The 17477-nt window shown below is 47.9% G+C and overlaps 1 long non-coding RNA gene across 2 annotated transcripts in view; it reads right to left on the bottom strand.

The window, feature by feature from the left end:
- Nucleotides 1–17477, bottom strand: part of LOC139252432 (uncharacterized) — a 97298-nt gene extending 79821 nt beyond the window's left edge. The window contains exons 1-2 of one of the 2 annotated variants that reach the window (XR_011591486.1): nt 17347–17477; nt 14656–15202 (exon numbers count right to left, since the gene is read on the bottom strand). This is a non-coding gene — a long non-coding RNA (uncharacterized lncRNA). The other variant, XR_011591487.1, reaches the window with a different exon arrangement.

Genomic DNA, 17477 nt, shown 5'->3' with positions numbered 1-17477 from the left:
CCTCCTTACTAGACCCTCTGACCCCTTTTATATCCGGAAGGTTGTTTTTATCCTCCTTAGTGAATACCGAACCAAAGTACTTGTTCAATTGGTCTGCCATTTCTTTGTTCCCCGTTATGACTTCCCATGATTCTGACTGCAGGGGACCTACGTTTGTCTTTACTAACCTTTTTCTCTTTACATACCTATAGAAACTTTTGCAATCCACCTTAATGTTCCCTGCAAGCTTCTTCTCGTACTCCATTTTCCCTGCCCTAATCAAACCCTTTGTCCTCCTCTGCTGAGTTCTAAATTTCTCCCAGTCCCCAGGTTCGCTGCTATTTCTGGCCAATTTGTATGCCACTTCCTTGGCTTTAATACTATCCCTGATTTCCCTAGATAGCCACGGTTGAGCCACCTTCCCTTTTTTATTTTTACGCCAGACAGGAATGTACAATTGTTGTAATTCATCCATGCGGTCTCTAAATGTCTGCCATTGCCCATCCACAGTCAACCCCCCAAGTATCATTCGCCAATCTATCCTAGCCAATTCACGCCTCATACCTTCAAAGTTAGCCTTCTTTATGTTCTGGACCATGGTCTCTGAATTAACTGTTTTATTCTCCATCCTAATGCAGAATTCCACCATATTATGGTCACTCTTCCCCAAGGGGCCTCGCACAATGAGATTGCTAATTAATCCTCTCTCATTACACAACACCCAGTCTAAGATGGCCTCCCCCCTCGTTGGTTCCTCAACATATTGGTCGAGAAAACCATCCCTTATGCACTCCAGGAAATCCTCCTCCACCGTATTGCTTCCAGTTTGGCTAGCCCAATCTATGTGCATATTAAAGTCACCCATTATAACTGCTACACCTTTATTGCATGCACCCCTAATTTCCTGTTTGATGCCCTCTCCAACATCCCTATTACTGTTTGGAGGTCTGTACACAACTCCTACTAACGTTTTTTGCCCTTTGGTGTTCTGCAGCTCTACCCATATAGATTCCACATCATCCAAGCTAATGTCTTTCCTAACTATTGCATTAATCTCCTCTTTAACCAACAATGCTACCCCACCTCCTTTTCCTTTTATTCTATCCTTCCTGAATGTTGAATACCCCTGAATGTTGAGTTCCCAGCCCTGATCATCCTGGAGCCACGTCTCCGTAATCCCAATCACATCATATTTATTAACATCTAATTGCACAATTAATTCATCCACCTTATTGCGGATACTCCTTGCATTAAGACACAAAGCCTTCAGGCTTGTTTTTTTAACACCCTTTGTCCTTTTAGAATTTTGCTGTACAGTGGCCCTTTTTGTTCTTTGCCTTGGGTTTCTCCGCCCTCCACTTTTCCTCATCTCCTTTCTGTCTTTTGCTTTTGCCTCCGTTTTGTTTCCCTCTGTCTCCCTGCATTGGTTCCCATCCCCCTGCCATATTAGTTTAAATCCTCCCCAACAGCACTAGCAAACGCTCCCTCTAGGACATTGGTTCCGGTCCTGCCCAGGTGCAGACCGTCCGGTTTGTACTGGTCCCACCTCTCCCAGAACCGGTCCCAATGCCCCAGGAATTTGAATCCCTCCCTGCTGCACCACTGCTCAAGCCACGTATTCATCTGCGCTATCCTGCGATTCCTACTCTGACTATCACGTGGCACTGGTAGCAATCCCGAGATTACTACTTTTGAGGTCCTACTTTTTAATTTAGCTCCTAGCTCCTTAAATTCTTTTCGTAGGACCTCATCCCTTTTTTTACCTATGTCGTTGGTACCAATGTGCACCACGACAACTAGCTGTTCTCCCTCCCATTTCAGAATGTCTTGCACCCGCTCCGAGACATCCTTGACCCTTGCACCAGGGAGGCCACATACTATCCTGGAGTCTCGGTCGCGGCCGCAGAAACGCCTATCTATTCCCCTCACCATTGAATCCCCTATCACTATTGCTGTCCCACTCTTTTTCTTGCCCTCCTGTGCAGCAGAGCCAGCCACGGTGCCATGAACTTGGCTGCTGCTGCCCTCCCCTGATGAGTCATCCCCCTCAACAGTACTCAAAACAGTGTATCTGTTTTGCAGGGGGATGACCACAGGGGAACCCTGCACTACCTTCCTTGCACTACTCTTCCTGCTGGTCTTCCATTCCCTAGCTGGCTGTGGACCCTTCACCTGCGGTAAGACCAACTCACTACACGTGATACTCACGTCATTCTCAGCATCGTGGATGCTCCAGAGCGAATCCACCCTCAGCTCCAACTCCGCAACACGGACAGTCAGGAGCTGGAGGTGGATACACTTCCTGCACACGTAGTCGTCAGGGACACCGGAAGTGTCCCTGAGTTCCCACATGGTACAGGAGGAGCATAACACCCGACCGAGCTCTCCTGCCATGACTTAACCCTTAGATACACTGAAATTGGCAACAACAATGTTAAAAGTTACTGACTAATATAAGAAGAAAAAGAAAAACTACTCACCAATCACCAGCCAATCACTTACCCCCTAGGCTGTGACGTCACCTTTGTTTCTTTCTTTGCCTTCTCCCTGTAGCTGCACCGGTACGCCTCTCGCCGACCCCGGACTCGCGCTGCTCCGAGCTCCCGCCTCCTCGACTGACTGCTCGAACTGCCTGACTCCCGCTGGCCTTTATAGGCCTCTCGCCGACCCCGGACTCGCGCTGCTCCGAGCTCCCGCCTCCTCGACTGACTGCTCGAACTGCCTGACTCCCGCTGGCCTTTATAGGCCTCTCGCCGACCCCGGACTCGCGCTGCTCTGAGCTCCCGCCTCCTCAACTGACTGCTCGAACTGCTCGACTCCCGCTGGCCTTTATAGGCCTCTCGCCGACCCCAGACTCGCGCTGCTCTGAGCTCCCGCCTCCTTGACTGACTGCTCGAACTGCCCGACTCCCGCTGGCCTTTATAGGCCTCTCGCCGAACCCGGACTCGCGCTGCTCCGAGCTCCCGCCTCCTCGACTGACTGCTCGAACTGCTCGACTCCCGCTGGCCTTTATAGGCCTCTCGCCGACCCCGGACTCGCGCTGCTCCGAGCTCCCGCCTCCTCGACTGACTGCTCGAACTGCTCGACTCCCGCTGGCCTTTATAGGCCTCTCGCCGACCCCGGACTCGCGCTGCTCCGAGCTCTCGCCTCCTCGACTGACTGCTCGAACTGCCTGACTCCCGCTGGCCTTTATAGGCCTCTCGCCGACCCCGGACTCGCGCTGCTCCGAGCTCCCGCCTCCTCAACTGACTGCTCGAACTGCTCGACTCCCGCTGGCCTTTATAGGCCTCTCGCCGACCCCGGACTCGCGCTGCTCCGAGCTCTCGCCTCCTCGACTGACTGCTCGAACTGCTCGACTCCCGCTGGCCTTTATAGGCCTCTCGCCGACCCGGACTCGCGCTGCTCCGAGCTCCCGCCTCCTCGACTGACTTGGATAGACAAGATAGAGACAGAGAGGTTGTTTCCGCTGGTAAGGGAGACTAGAACTAGGGGGCACAACCTCAAAATACGGAGGAGCCAATTTAAAACCGAGTTGAGAAATAATTTCTTCTCCCAGAGGGTTGTGAATCTGTGGAATTCTCTGCCCAAGGAAGCAGTTGAGGCTAGCTCATTGAATGTTTTCAAGTCAAAGATAGATAGATTTTTAACCAATAAGGGAATTAAGGGTTACGGGGAGAGGGCGGGTAAGTGGAGCCGAGTCCACGTCCAGATCAGCCATGATCTTATTGAATGGCGGAGCAGGCTCGAGGGGCTAGATGGCCTACTCCTGTTCCTAATTCTTTGTTCTTATGTCCGGAGCCGGGGGGTGGGCTGTTTGGGGCTGGGATTGGGAGAGACTTCTTCACTCGGGGAGTTGTTGGCCTGTGGGGTTCCCTGCCGCGGAGAGTTGTTGGTGCCAATTCATTAGATGTGTTCGGGAGGGAGTTGGATGTGGTCCTTTCATCTGGGGGGGGGGGGGGGTCGGGGGAGGTGTGGAGGTGGGGGAGTTTCTGGGGTGAGTGATCAGCCATGATCTTGTTGAATGGCGGTGCAGGCTCGAAGGGCCGAATGGCCTACTCCTGCACCTATTGTCTATGTTTCTATGTAACACAGGTTGAACCTCTCCAGTCCGGCACCCTCGGAACCTGACCGGTGCCGGACCAGAGAATTTTCCAGACCTCGGGAGATTACACAGACCCCCAGATTTTAAAATCCCATTGTCAGTAATGTTTCCGGACAGGTTTCTGCTCCATTCACTGCAATCCACGTCAGAGTCCAGTTAACACGAGGTGCCGTGCAGCTGTTGCACACACTGTGTCCCGGGGGGAGGGCACTTTGTCTCCTGTGTCCCGGGGGGGGGGAAATGATATGTCCTGTGTCCCAGGAGTTGGGGGGGGGGTGGGGGCACTGTGTCCTGTAGCCCACTGCGCAGCATTTCAGGCCCAGCTTCGGCTACCACACTTCTCGCTCCCTCTCCGACCCGACCAGGAGATGGGGGGGTGGTGGGTGGGGGGAAAGAGGAAAAGCGGCCAGCCCCGGGACCCAGCGTGGGTCGCGACCCCTCTCCAGGAATGATGCCAGACCAGGGAGGTTGCCGGACCAGGGAGGTTCAACCTGAGTATCCAAGTTTGCTGATGACACAAAGCTCGGTGGGAATATAAGTTGTGAGGAGGATGCAAAGAGGATTCAAGGGGTTGTTGACAGTCTCAGTGAGTGGGTAAGAACATGGAAAATGGAATATAATGTGGAGAAATGTGAAGTTATCCACTTTGGTAGGGAAAATAGAAAAGCAGAGTACTTTTAAAATGGTGAGAGATTGGGAAATGTTGGTGTTCAGAGGGACCTGGGTGTCCTTGTACACAAATCACTGAAAGTTAACATGCAGGTACAGCAAGAAATTAAGTAAGCAAATGGTATGTTGGCCTTTATTACAAGAGGATTTGAGGATAACAGTAAAGATGTCTTACTGCAATTATTTAGGCCTCTGGTGAGACCACACCTGGAGTATTGTGTACAGATTTGGTCCCCTTACCCAGGAAAGGATACACTTGCCATAGCGGGAGTGCAATGAAGGTTCACCAGACTGCTTCCCGGGATTGTGGGGGCGGGGGGGTGGTTGCCCTATGAGGAGAGATTGAGGAGACTGGGCCTATATTCTCTGGGATCTTATTGAAACGTATAAGATTATGAGGGGGCTTGATAAGATGGATGCAGAGAGGATGTTTCCACTGATGGGGGAGACTAGAACTAGAGGGCATGATCTTAGAATAAGGGGCTGCCATTTAAAACTGAGATGAGGAGAAATTTCTTCTCTCAGAGGTTGTAAATCTGTGGAATTCGCTGCCTCAGAGAGCTATGGAAGCTGGGACATTGAATAAATTTAAGACAGTTTTTTTAAACGATAAGGGGTTATGGGGAGCGGGCAGGGAAGTGAAGCTGAGTCCATGATCAGATCAGCCATGATTGTATTAAATGGTAGAGCAGGCTCGAGGGGCCATATGGCCTACTCCTGTTCCTATTTCTTATGTTCTTATGAATGTAGAAGAATGAGAGGTGATCTCATTGCAACATATAAAATTCTTACAGGGCTTGACAGGGTGGATGTTTCCCCTGGCTGTGCAGTCTAGAACCAGGTGTTACATTTTCAGAATAAGGGGTCGGCCATTTGGGACTGAGATGAGGAGAAACTTCTTCACTCAGAGGGCGGTGAATCTTTGGAATTCTCTACCCCAGAGAGGTGTGGAAGCTCAGTCGTTGAGTATATTCAAGGTAGAGACGGATAGATTTTTGTATATTTGGGGAATCAAGGGCTATGGGGATAGTGCAGGAAAGTGGAGTTGAGATAAAAGATTGAATGGCGGAGCAGGCTCAAGGGGTGATATGACCTACTCCTGCTGCTATTTCTTATGTTCTTTATTTCTGTAAGACATAGGAGACTAATTGATATCCTGTTACCCACTGCTTCATTTTGGGGCCTTTTCTCCTTTCTCACTCTAGATTATCTCAGTTTTTATACATTAGGTTACTATCATTGACAAGTCCCAGCTCCCCATACCTTCCAGAGTGTCTTTCCTAGCCTTGGGATTCAGGGAAGGTATTGGGAAAATACCAATGAGCGAAGCGATACTAAAAATAATTCAATGGGAGAAATAATTCGCGATTAGTTTGGTGTAATTTTATTGATATGGATTTCCAGAAGGCATTTGATAAAGTCCCACATAGAGACTGTTATTCAAGGTAGAAGTCACAGAATTGGGGGCAAATTATTGACCTGGTTAGGAAATTGGCAAAACTGCAGGAGACAGAGAGCAGGGATAATGGATATGTACAGAAAGGGAAAGATATAGAGCAAAGCTCCCTCTACTCTGTTCCCTCAAACACTCCAGGGCAGGTACAGCAAGGGATAGACAGGGAGCAAAGCTCCCTCTACACTCTCCCATCAGACACTTCCAGGGCAGGTACAGCAAGGGTTGGATACAAAGCTAAGCTCTCTCGACACTCTCCCATCAGACACTTCCAGGGCAGGTACAGCATGGGATAGAGACAGAGCAAAGCTCCCTCTACACTGTCCCATCAAACACTCCCAGGGCAGGTACAGCATGGGATAGATACATAGAAACATAGAAATGTAGAAAATAGGTGCAGGAGTAGGCCATTCGGTCCTTCGAGACTGCACCACCATTCAATAAGATCATGGCTGATCATTCACCTCAGAACCCCTTTCCTGCTTTCTCTCCATAACCTTGATACCTTTAGCCGTAAGGGCCATATCTAACTCCCTCTTGAATATATCCAATGAACTGCATCAACAACTTGCTGCGGTAGGGAATTCCACAGGTTAACAACTCTCAGTGAAGAAGTTTCTCCTCATCTCAGTCCTAAATAGCTTACCCCTTATCCTCAGACTATGTCCCCTGGTTCTGGACTTCCCCAACATTGGGAACATTCTTTCTGCATCTAACCTGTCCAGTCCCGTCAGAATTTTATATGTTTCTATGAGATCTCCTCTCATCCTTCTCAACTCCAGTGAATAAAGGCCCAATCGATCCAGTCTCTCCTCATATGTCAGTCCAGCCATCCCGGGAATCAGTCTGGTGAACCTCCCCTGCACTCCCTCAATAGCAAGAACATCCTTCCTCAGATTAGCAGACCAAAACTGAAAACAATATTCCAGGTGAGGCCTCACCAAGGCCCTGTACAACTGCAGTAAGACCTCCCTGCTCATATTCTCAAAATACCGAGCTATGAAGACCAACATACCATTTGCCTTCTTCACCGCCTGCTGTACCTGTATGCCAACTTTCAATGACTGATGTACCATGACACCCAGGTCTCATTGCACCTCCCCTTTTCCTAATCTACCACCAGTCAGATAATAATCTGCCTTCATGTTTTTGCCCCCTAAGTGGATAACCTCACATTTATCCACATTATACTGCATCTGCCATGCATTTGGCCATTCACCTAACCTGGCCAAGTCACCCTCAAGCCTCTTAGTGTCCTCCTCACAGCTCACACCACCACCCAGTTTAGTGTCATCTGCAAATTTGGAGATATTACACTCAATTCCTTCATCCAAATCATTAATGTATATTGTCAATAGCTGGGGTATTTGTCTGCTGTATGGCTGAGAGACATGGAGCATCTACAGTAGACACCTCAAATCACTGGAGAAATATCACCAACGATGCCTCTGCAAGATCCTACAAATCCCCTGGGAGGACAGGCGCACCAACATTAGTGTCCTCGACCAGGCCAACATTCCCAGCATTGAAGCACTGACCACACTTGATCAGCTCCACTGGGCAGGCCACACTGTCCGCATGCCAGAGACGACACTCCCAAAGCAAGCGCTCTACTCGGAACTCCTTCATGGCAAACGAGCCAAAGATGGACAGAGGAAACGTGACAGGTACACCCTCAAAGCCTCCCTGATAAAGTCCAACATCCCCACCGACACCTGGGAGTCCCTGGCCAAAAACCACCCTAAGTTGAGGAAGTGCATCCGGGAGGGCGCTGAACGCCTTGAGTCTCATCGCCGAGAGGATGCAGAAAACAAGCGCAGGCAGCGGAAAGAATGTGCAGCAAACGTGTCCCACCCTCCCTTACCCTCAACGATTGTCTGTCCCACCTGTGGCAGGGACTGTGGCTCTCGTATTGGACTGTTCAGCCACCTAAGGACTCATTCTAAGAGCAGAAGCCAGTCATCCTCGATTCCGAGGGACTACCTATGATGATGATTAGCATGGATAGAGAATTGGCTAACTAACAGAAAACAGAGAGTCGGGATAAATGGTTCATTCTCGGGTTGGCAATCAGTAACTAGTGGGGTGCTGCAGGGATCAGTGCTGGGACCCCAACGATTTACAATCTATATTAACGACTTGGAAGAAGGGACCGAGTGTAACATAGCCAAGTTTGCTGATGATACAAAGATGGGAGGAAAAGCAATGTGCGAGGAGGACACAAAAAACCCGCAAAAGGACATAGACAGGCTAAGTGAGTGGGCAAAAATGTGGCAGATGGAGTATAATGTTGGAAAGTGTGAGGTTATGCACTTTGGCAGAAAAAAAATCAAAGAGCAAGTTATTATTTAAATGGAGAAAAATTGCAGTGCTGCAGTACAGTGGTACCTGGGGGTACTTATGCATGAAACACAAAAGGTTAGTATGCAGGTACAGCAAGTGATCAGGAAGGCCAATGGAATCTTGGCCTTTATTGCAAAGGGGATGGAGTATAAAAGCAGGGAAGTCTTGCTACAGTTATACAGGGTATTGGTGAGGCCACACCTGGAATACTGCGTGCAGTTTTGGTTTCCATATTTACGAAAGGATATACTTGCTTTGGAGGCAGTTCAGAGAAGGTTCAGTCAGTTGATTCCAGAGATGAGGGGGTTGACTTATGAGGAAAGGTTGAGTAGGTTGGGCCTCTACTCGTTGGAATTCAGATGAATGAGAGGTGATCTTATCGAAACGTATAAGATTATGAGGGGGCTTGACAAGGTGGATGCAAAGAGGATGTTTCCACCGATAGGGGAGACTAGAACTAGAGGGCATGATCTTAGAATAAGGGGCTGCCCATTTAAAACTGAGATGAGGAGGAATTTCTTCTCTGAGGGTTGTAAATCTGTGGAATTCGTTGCCTCAGAGAGCTGTGGAAGCCGGGACATTGAATAAATTTAAGTCAGAGATAGACAGTTTATTAACTGATAAGGGGATAAAGAGTTATAGGGAGCGCAGGGAATTGGACCTAGAAACATAGAAAATAGGTGCAGGAGTAGGCCATTCAGCCCTTCTAGCCTGCACTGCCATTCAATGAGTTCATGGCTGAACATGAAACTTCAGTACCCCGTTCCTGCTTTCTCGCCATACCCCTTGATCCCCCGAGTAGTAAGGACTTCATCTAACTCCCTTTTGAATATATTTAGTGAATTGGCCTCAACTACTTTCTGTGGTAGAGAATTCCACAGGTTCACCACTCTTTGGGTGAAGAAGTTTCTCCTCATCTCGGTCCTAAATGACTTACCCCTTATCCTTAGACTGTGGCCCCTGGTTCTGGACTTCCCCAACATTGGGAACATTCTTCCTGCATCTAACCTGTCTAAACCCGTCAGAATTTTAAACGTTTCTATGAGGTCCCCTCTCATTCTTCTGAACTCCAGTGAATACAAGCCCAGTTGATCCAGTCTTTCTTGATAGGTCAGTCCCACCATCCCGGGAATCAGTCTGGTAAATCTTCGCTGCACTCCCTCAATAGCAAGAATGTCCTTCCTCAAGTTAGGAGACCAAAACTGTACATAATACTCCAGGTGTGGCCTCACCAAGGCCCTGTACAACTGTAGCAACACCTCCCTGCCCCTGTACTCAAATCTCCTCGCTATGAAGGCCAACATGCCATTTGCTTTCTTAACCGCCTGCTGTACCTGCATGCTAACCTTCAATGACTGATGTACCATGACACCCAGATCTCGTTGCACCTTCCCTTTTCCTAACCTGTCACCATTCAGATAATAGTCTGTCTCTCTGTTTTAACACCAAAGTGAATAACCTCACATTTATCCACATTATACTTCATCTGCCATGCATTTGCCCACTCATCTAACCAAGTCACTCTGCAGCCTCATAGCATCCTCCTCGCACCTCACACTGCCACCCAACTTAGTGTCATCTGCAAATTTGGAGATACTACATTTAATCCCCTCGTCTAAATCATTAATGTACAATGTAAACAGCTGGGGCCCTAGCACAGAACCTTGCGGTATCCCACTAGTCACTGCCTGCCATTCTGAAAAGTACCCATTTGCTCCTACTCTTTGCTTCCTGTCTGACAACCAGTTCTCAATCCACGTCAGCACACTACCCCCAATCCCATGTGCTTTAACTTTGCACATTAATCTCTTGTGTGGGACCTTGTCGAAAGCCTTCTGAAAGTCCAAATATACCACATCAACTGGTTCTCCTTTGTCCACTTTACTGGAAACATCCTCAAAAAATTCCAGAAGGTTTGTCAAGCATGATTTCCCTTTCACAAATCCATGCTGACTTGGACCTATCATGTCACCATTTTCCAGATGCACTGCTATGACATCCTTAATAATTGATTCCATCATTTTACCCACTACTGAGGTCAGGCTGACCGGTCTATAATTCCCTGTTTTCTCTCTCCCTCCTTTTTTAAAAAGTGGGGTTACATTGGCTACCCTCCACTCCATAGGAACTGATCCAGAGTCAATGGAATGTTGGAAAATGACTGTCAATGCATCCACTATTTCCAATGCCACCTCTTTAAGTACTCTGGGATGCAATCCATCAGGCCCTGGGGATTTATCGGCCTTCAATCCCATCAATTTCCCCAACACAATTTCCCGACTAATAAAGATTTCCCTCAGTTCCTCCTCCTTACTCGTCCCTCTGACCCCTTTTATATCCGGAAGGTTGTTTGTGTCCTCCTTCGTGAATACCGAACCAAAGTACTTGTTCAATTGGTCTGCCATTCCTTTGTTCCCCGTTATGACTTCCCCTGATTCTGACTGCAGGGGACCTACGTTTGTCTTTACTAACCTTTTTCTCTTTACATACCTACAGAAACTTTTGCAATCCGCCTTAATGTTCCCTGCAAGCTTCTTCTCGTACTCCATTTTCCCTGCCCTAATCAAACCCTTTGTCCTCCTCTGCTGAGTTCTAAATTTCTCCCAGTCCATGATCGGATCAGCCATGATCGTGTTGGATGGCGGAGCAGGCTCGAGGGGCAGTATGGCCTGCTGATGCTCCTATTTCTTATATTCGTTTGTGCTTATGTTCTACACTCACTAATTAGACACTTCCAGGGCAGGTACAGCACGGGATAGATAGAGAAAATCTCACTCTTTACCTTCCCATTAATCACTCCCAGGGCACATGCAGCACAGTTTAGAGAGAGCAAAGCTTGCTCTGCAATTACCATCAAAAACGCACAGGGCAAGTATAGCATCATTTAGATAGAGTGAAGCTCCCAGATACAGCATAAAGCTCCCTCTATCCTGGTCCATTAAACACGCCCACGGCTGGTACAGCACAGGTTAGATACAGAGTAAAGCTCCCTCTACACTGTACCATCCAAAAACTTCCAGGATGGGACAGCTCGTGTTAATTACAAAGCAAAGATCCCTCTACATTGTCCAAGCAAGCATTCCCAGGGCAGGTACAGCAAGGGTTAGATATCGAGGAAAGCTCCCTCTACACTGTCCCATCAAACATTCTCATGTTGATACAGCAAGAGCCAGATACACAGTAAAGCTCCCTCTACACTGTCCCATCTTACACTCCCAGGACAGGTAAAGCAAGGGTTAGATACAGAGTACAGCTCCATTTGCACTGTTCCTTCAGGGAAGGAGAACCAGTGAGTGTAGACCTGAACCCAGCCAGAATTTGTGGGTGAAAACTGGGAGTGGAGGAGAAACAGTCTAGAAATGTGTGTTGATTTGGATTTCAGCACAGCAGGAGGGACAATGTGTGGGGCAGGGATTTACAGCTTTGGAAGAACAAGAGAGGAAAGAATGTTCCATGGAAACTAGATGTGTATATTCTGAATTTCTGTCTTGTACTGATAGTGATGAGCTTTGTTACCTCCTTTTACAGCGTCTTCGAAGGGGAGATTTTCAGACAGGAAACACAAACTAAACATCGCGTCAAAATCTGACGAAGTCAATCGATTCATCAGGACCTGAATATCGGCCTCTGAAAATGGAAGGATAAATGTTTGTCTGTTCCGCCTGTGGGAAATGATTTCAAATATCAGTGTGACTGGAAAGGCACTGAGACACACACACCCGAGTGTTCCAGTGCACTGCCTGTGCAAAGAGCTTTAGCCAGTTACACAGCCTGAAAAAATATCGCACCATTCACAACTGATTGTCCAACCATGGAGAGTCACAAGGATACCCGCACCATGGAGAAACCGTGGAAATGTGGGGACTGTGGGAAAGTATTCAGAAAACCGTGTAAGCTGGAAATTCATCGAAGCAATCACACTGGGGAGAGGCTGTTCACCTGCTCTGAGTGTGGGAAGGGATTCACTTCGTCATCTGACCTGCTGACACACCAACGAGTTCACAAGTGATTGCAGGGGTTGGAATCTGCTGTAATTGCTGCTGTTAATCACATCCCGATTGAACCATGTTCATTGTGACAGTTGGAGTTTGTTTCTGCTGATGTTAATAACCCTATAACTGGGCTGGACTTTAATATTCTGGATATATTCCTGATTGTGTTCTTGGGGCTGCAATGTCCATTTAAGAAACAGTGTGTGTTATCTTTCCCCTTAATTCAGCGACTCTCAACAGAAATTTAGTTTGCAATAAAATTATGAACTTTTACTTTAATCCTAAGTTGATCTTTGATACAAAATCTACAATAGTATGAAAGTTTCCACTGAAGAACATCTCCAATTAGAAAGAGCTTGCTAACAATTCTTACTGACTTGCACATTACACACAGTGGCCCCTCCATTATCCACCAGAAAGGGGAATGGGAATTGGTGGGGAATCAGTGTCCCCAAATGTTGCCCCTCCCGTCTGGTGTAGCAATCCCCTCGGCACAGGAATGGAGACAAGTCCAGACCAAAACTGTGCGCAGTACTCCAGGTGTGGTCTTACCAACGCCCTGTACAGGTGTAGCAGGACTTCCTTATTTTTATACTCCATCCCCCTTGCAATAGAGGCCAACATTCCATTTGCCTTCCTGATTGTTTGCTGTACTTGCATGCTAACTTTTTGCATTTCATGTATAAGAACGCCCAGATCTCTTTGTACTACAGCATTTTGTAATCGTCCTCATTTTTAAATAATATATTTTTTATTTTTCCTACCAAAGGGGATAACCTGACATTTTAACACATTATAGTCCATCTGCCAGATTTTTGCCGATTCACTGAGCCTATCCAAATCCCTTTGTAGATTCTTCGCGTCCTCCTCACAACTTGCTTTCCACTTATCTTTGTATCAGCAGCAAATTTGGCTGCATTACACTAAGTCCCTTCATCCAAGTCATTAATATAAATTATAAATAGTTGAAGCCCCAGCACTGATCCCTGTGGCACACCACTAGTTACAGTTTACCAACCTGAAAATGACCCATTTATCCTGACTCTCTGTTTTTTGTTAGTTAACCAATCCTCTATCTATGCTAATATATTACCCCCAACCCTGTGAGCTCTTAGCTTGTGCAGTAACCTTTTGTGTGGCACCTTATCGAATGCTTTCTGGAAATCCAAATATATGACATCATCGGGTTCTCCTTTATCCACTCTGCTCGTTACATCCTCAAACAACTCCAGCAAATTTGTCAAACATGATTTCCCTTTCAAAAAACCATGCTGACTCTGCTTGACTGCAATATGATTTTCTAAATGACCTGCTACTACTTCCTTAATGATGTGGACTCCAGTATTTTCCCAATGACATGCTAGGCTAACTGTCTATAGTTTCCTGCTTTCTGTCTCCGTCTCTTGAATAGGAATGTAACATTTGCAGTTTTTCAGTCCGCTGGGACCTCTCCAGAATTCAGGTAATTTTGGTAGATTACAACCAATGCATCCACTATCTCTGCAGCCACTTCTTTTAAGACCCTAGGATGCATGCCATCAGGTCCAGGAGACTTGTCCACCTTTAGTCCCATTTGTTTGCTGAGTACTTTATCTCTAGTGATAGTGACTGTTTTAAGTCCCCCCCCTCATCCCACCCTCACCACCGCAATAGCTCCTTGATTATCAACCACTGGGATGTTTTTAGTGTCCTCTATCGTGAAGACCAACACAAAATATTTGTTCAAAATCTCTGCCATTTCCATGTTTCCCATTATTAATTCTCCAGTCTCATCCTCTAAAGGACCAATGTTTACTTTAGCTACTTGGTTCCTTTTTATATACCTGCAGAAGCTCTTACTGATATTTCTTGCTAGTTTGCTCTCAACTGCTATCTTCTCTGTCATCAATTTTTTAGTCGTCCTTTGCTGGTTTCTAACAATTTCCCAATCCTCTGGCCTTCCACTGTCCTTCAAAACATTGCATGGTTTATTTCAATTTGATACCATCCTTTACTTCCTTAGTTAGCCAGGGATGGTTCAGCCTTCTCGAAGCATCTTTGTTTCTCACGAATAAATCTTTGCTGAGAGTTATGAAATATGTCCTTAAATGTTTGCCACTGCATTTCTACAGTCTTACCCTTTAACATACTTTCCCAGTCCACGTGGTGTCAGTGACGATGGTGTGCCAACAGGGTGGATGAGCGAGTGAATCCCTTCCCACACTCTGAGCAGAACAACCTCTCCCCGGTGTGACTGTAGTGATGAGTTTCCAACAGGGATGGGTAATTGAACCCCTCCCCACATTTCCACGGTTTCTCCATGGTGCGGGGTGTCCGTGTGTCTCTCCAAGTTGGACGACCAGTTGAAGCCTGGTCCCCACAGAACATGTGTACGGTTTCTCCCCAGGGTGAATGGTGCAATGTTTTTTCAGGCTGTGTAACTCGTTCAAGCTCTTTCCACAGTCAGTGCACTGGAACAATATCATTCGGGTGTGTGTGTCTTGGTGCTTTTCCAGTCACACTGAAATTTGAAATCTTTTCCCACAGGCAGAACAGGCAAACATTTCTCCTTCCACTTTCAAAGGCCAATGATATTCAGGTCCTGATGAATCGAGTGACTCTGTCAGATCTTGATGTGATGTTTGGTTTGAATTTCCCGTCTGTAAATCCTCCCCTTCTAATACCCTGTAAAAGAGTTCACAAAAGTCATCACTAAGTCCAGGGCAGAAAATCAAAACAGACAATTCCAGCTTCCATGGAATATTCTTTCCTCTCTTGTTCCCACAAACATGTGATCCAATCAAATGAAAAGGCGGCAAAATAAGCAACAAAAGCAAAGGGCACCTTCCCAACTAAACCAGAATGTTGTTCCCAGTGTGTTTGAGACACTCCATACCCTGAGGTTCCAACGGTCACGGAAGACATCAAGGAACCAGTGCACACCACATGTTCCCTCTCCAGGGCCATCCGGGCACCGACAAGACAACAGACCACAAGAATTAGGCGCAGGAATAGGCCATATTGCCCCTTGGGCCTGCTCCGCCATTCAATATGTTCATGGCTGATCTTCAACCTCAGCTCCACTTTCCTGCCTGATTTCCATATCCCTTGATTCCCCCCCATTCCCCTTCCCCCCCCAACCCCCCCTTCTTTCCCCCAACCCCCCCCTTCTTCCCCCCCCAACCCCCCCTTCTTTCCCCCAACCCCCCCCTTCTTCCCCCCCCCAACCCCCCCTTCTTTCCCCCCCCCCAACCCCCCCTTCTTTCCCCCCCCAACCCCCCCTTCTTCACCCCCCCCCCCCCCGAGTCCAACAATCTATCTATCTCAGTCTTGAATATACTCAACACCCACAGCCCTTTCCAAAGATTTACAACCCTCTGAGTGAAGAAATTCCTCCTCATCACAGTCTTATATGGCCGACCCCCTTATTCTGAGACTGTGGGCCCTATTTCTAGACTCTCCAGCTGAGGGAAACAACCTCTTAGCATCTACCCTGTCAATCCCCCTCAGAATTTTACATGTTTCAATGAGATCCCCTCTTATTCATCTAAACTCCGGAGAGTATAGGCCCATACTGCTCAATCCCTCCTCATAGGACAATCCCCCCATCCCGGGAATCAATCTGGTGAACCTCCATTGCACTCTCTCTAAGGCAAGTATATCCTTCCTCAGATAAGGAGATCAAAACTGCACAGTACTGCAGGTGTGGACTCACTAAGGCCTTGTACAATTGTAGCAAGACTTCCTTGCTCTTGTACTCCAAACCCCTGGCAATAAAGGCCCACATGCCTTCCTGATCGCTTGCCGTACCTGTATGCCAGCGCTCTGTGTTTCCTGTACAAGGACACCGGAATCTCTCTGAACACTAACATTTATTAGTTTTTCACCATTTAAAAAATATTCTGTTTTTCTATTCTTCCTACCAAAGTGAATAACCTCACATTTCCCCACATTATACTCCATCTGCCACCTTATTGCCCACTTTCTTGACCTGTCCATATCTCTTTGCAGGCTCTTTGCATCCTCCTCACAGTGTACTTTCCCACCTGGCTTTGTATCGTCAGCAAACTTGGATACATTGTACTTGATCCCTTCATCCAAGTCTTTAATATAGATTGTAAATAGCTGAGGCCAAAGCAAAGCTAAGACCAAAGCTGACCGATCCTTGCAGTACCCCACTAGTTACAGCCTGCCAACCGGAACATGTCCCGTGTATCCCGACTCTCTGTCCGTTAACCAATCCTCTATCCGTGCTAATATATTACCCCCAACTCCGTGAGCTCTCAATTAGCATTTTATGTGGCACATCAAATGCGTTTTGGAAATCCTGCAACATTACAGCCACTGGTTCCCCTTCATCCACCCTGCTGCTGACATCCTCAAAAAGCTTAATAAATGTATTAAAGACGATTTCCCTCCCACAAGACCATGTTGAGTGCAGACTGAGAGCCTGATTTTCTCAGTGCCCTGTTACACTTGTGTAGTAATGGATTGCAGCATTTCCCCCAAGGACTGATGTCAGACTAACTGGCCCCGAGTTGCCCGTTTTCTCTCTCCCTCCTTCCCTGACCGTGGAGGAGAGGCAGGCAGCCAGAGTGAGCCAGCCCCTGGGCCTGTCACCGCGGGGGGGGCAAACCCGGGCTCAGCCTGTGGGCTGTGATTGGGGCCTGAGGCCTACAGCGGGTGTGGGTGAAGCTCCCTGGCCCACCCGCGGGTCCACACCCTCCGCCGCCCCCACAATCTCCTCCCGCCTCCCCGAAGGGTCTGACCCACTCGAGCTCGGGGCAAACGCCGGAGCCGCAGGTTGTTGTTGGGGGCCTGAGGCTTACCCCGGGTGTTTAGAAAGCCTCCCCGCCGGTTCCGGGGCTCCCCTGCGCCGCCGCCGCTTCATCCTTCTCCCCGCTCCGGAACCTTCCCTCCGCCTCCGGCCGTTGGGCGGCGCGCGCACTCGAGCGGCACG

Source organism: Pristiophorus japonicus, unplaced genomic scaffold (assembly GCF_044704955.1).
Source record: "Pristiophorus japonicus isolate sPriJap1 unplaced genomic scaffold, sPriJap1.hap1 HAP1_SCAFFOLD_468, whole genome shotgun sequence".
Taxonomy (NCBI): Eukaryota; Metazoa; Chordata; class Chondrichthyes; family Pristiophoridae; genus Pristiophorus; species Pristiophorus japonicus.
The sequence above is the reverse complement of the archived record's forward strand: the minus strand, read 5'-3'. Positions and strand labels throughout refer to the sequence as shown.